Source organism: Propithecus coquereli, unplaced genomic scaffold (genome assembly GCF_000956105.1).
Source record: "Propithecus coquereli isolate 6110/MARCELLA unplaced genomic scaffold, Pcoq_1.0 Scaffold59, whole genome shotgun sequence".
NCBI classification, from domain to species: domain Eukaryota; kingdom Metazoa; phylum Chordata; class Mammalia; order Primates; family Indriidae; genus Propithecus; species Propithecus coquereli.
In genome coordinates this window covers 4029431-4031494 of record NW_012151840.1, presented here as the reverse complement: position 1 = coordinate 4031494, position 2064 = coordinate 4029431, and the positions used below count along the sequence as shown (strand labels likewise).

Below are 2064 nucleotides of genomic sequence, written 5' to 3'. Positions count from 1 at the left end.
CAGCTACTTGGGAGGCTGAGGCAGGAGGATCACTTGAGCCCGGGAGTTTGAGGTTGCTGTGAGCTAGGATGACGCCATGGCACTCTAGCCGCGGCAACAGAGCCAGACTCTGTCTCAAAAAAAAAAAAAAAAAGAAGATCATAACAAAAGGAGTTTTATTTGCGTGTTTCTGGGCCATGGTGACACAGGAATAATTTTGGGGACAAATGGACCTGTTTACCTGAAAAAAATAACAAGTTTCTTCAGAGGGGATTATTGTAGAGATCTAACTGGAAAACCCAAACTTTTCATTATTCAGGCCTGCCAAGGTACGGAACTGGACTGTGGCATCGAGACAGACAGCGGTATTGATGATGACATGGCGTGTCAGAAAGCACCAGTTAGGCCGACTTCTCGTATGCATACGCCACAGCACCTGGTTACTATTCCTGGCGGAATTCGAAGGACGTTTCCTGGTTCAGGCAGTCACTTTGTGCTGTGCTGAAACGCTCAACAAGCTTGAGTTTATGCACATTCTTACCTGGGTTAAGGTGGCAACAGAATTTGAGTCCTTTTCCTTTGACTCTACTTTTCATGCAAAGAAATAGATTCCATGTATTGTGTCCGTGCTCACAAAAGAACTGTATTTTTATCACTAAAGAAATGGTTGCGTGGGTTTTTTTTTTTTACTTTGTATACCAAATAAGAAAATAGTATGACTGACTGATACTGTATTTCCTGCTCTCATTGAAATCTAACGTTCCAGATGGTACTTTGAAACATACCCCTTCCATAGTAGTAGAACCAATATGAAGCTACCTCAGACTCAAAGTCAAGTAGTCGAAATTGAATTTAATTAGGAATAAATAAAAATGGGTAATGGTGCAGTCCTTATGAGAGGAAATGATTGTAAATTTACAGCTTTCATAATTGGCAAGTTTTAGTGATGCTATGCTATGAATTTTTAAGTAATCATGAAACATTGCACTAAGGAATTTTAACGATATCCTCCCACTTAGGACTGTGCGTTTTAGTTTTTGTCAAACTATAAAAACGATGATGTGGGAGAACTTAGGGATCCGTGGGCACTGTCAAAGCCTTGAACCTTTAGTTTAGAATTGATATACAAGGATGAGTCAACTGTGTTTTTAGACCACTTATCTAAGATTATGGTTTTATGATGTTTGTCCTGAGCCTGTCCTTGTTGTGTAAAAAAAGGGTTGTTGTTTAATATTAAAAAGAAAGTAAATATTTGAAAGGAAGTACAAGCAAACTTAGTTGATTCTTTTAAGGCTAAAATGCAGCATTGATAAGAGAATGGAGCTACCACCATAAAGTGCTGCAATGTAGCTGACCCATCAGCATGTAAGTATCTTCCGATTTGTGCACATCAGCGGAGCTTCACGTGCCAGCAAAATATCTGAAGAGCTGCTACGTAAAAACCTCAAACTGTTGATTATTAACAGGATGACACGATGAAATTCTATAGGAACATACTAAAATACAACCTATATGATAAAAATGTAACGTAAGAAAAGAACAGTGAATCGGTCAGCTGGGCTCTTTGCAATGAGAGAGCAGATGGTTGGGGCCTGAGCAGAGACGTGGCACAGCCTACTCTGTGGGAGGCGGCTTCCGGAAAGGACCACCAGCTAGTTTCTTCATGCGCACTGGTGTGCCTGGAGGATATCCCAGGGCACAAATCGCCAAGGAGGAAAGTGAGCCAAATCATAAACTTCCGGAATGGAAATTTTTCAAAGGTGGTGTGTCACAATAAAAATTGTAGTACTCTTCTGTAGTATAAAATGTTTAAGCCTGTTAAGCTATTTTTCTGTTGAGGTTTACAATCAAAGGAAAACAATAGATGTTTTATACCGTTCACTGGAATAAGAGGGCATGGCGCACAGGGCTGTAGCAGTCATCCGGTCGGAGCCCCTCCTCTGGCCATGGGGAAGGTATGGGCCTGAGCTCAGCCCCCTGTCTGCCATTTCACCTGAGCTTGCTTTTTGCTCAAAGAAAGGAACTCACTTTTATAAATGACAGCTATTTGTTTTAACTAGATCTGTAACTCTTTCTAAGTAAATG

General features: G+C 40.8%; 1 pseudogene; it reads left to right on the top strand.

Moving 5' to 3' along the window:
- The window catches only part of LOC105821738, a 5549-nt pseudogene extending 4911 nt beyond the window's left edge, over positions 1 to 638 (top strand).
- The last annotated feature ends 1426 nt before the right edge of the window (positions 639 to 2064 follow it).